Below are 432 nucleotides of genomic sequence, written 5' to 3' on the forward strand. Positions count from 1 at the left end.
GCAGTCGGTAGTTCGTTGGAAGAATGTTATCTTTATCGTTAATCTATATATTAAAAGCGATTTACTTAAATCATCATAATTCATTCCATTCCGAGCGACTTCTCGAGAATATTTATTGAGAAAGTTATTCATTTGTGTTACTTTATGTCGAATATTAATGTGCATCTGTGGACTACTATTTCTCAAAAAATTATCCATAAACATTTAGATCCATATAACACTTTCCTGTTTTATATAGTATGATCATTCAGTTATCTATCAGCTTATAACAATACTTCGAAAAAAATAACGGGAGAAAACGGAGAGAATATGTGCGTTATATAAAAGAAAACTTTCCTAATTTTATTCAAAAGGAATTTATTTTCCTCATGGACACTTTACACATGCAAACAAAAATATAAAACACACATACACAGATCTATGTACACGAAA

The sequence above is a fragment of the Penaeus monodon genome, chromosome 27 (assembly GCF_015228065.2).
Source record: "Penaeus monodon isolate SGIC_2016 chromosome 27, NSTDA_Pmon_1, whole genome shotgun sequence".
Lineage (NCBI taxonomy): Eukaryota > Metazoa > Arthropoda > Malacostraca > Decapoda > Penaeidae > Penaeus > Penaeus monodon.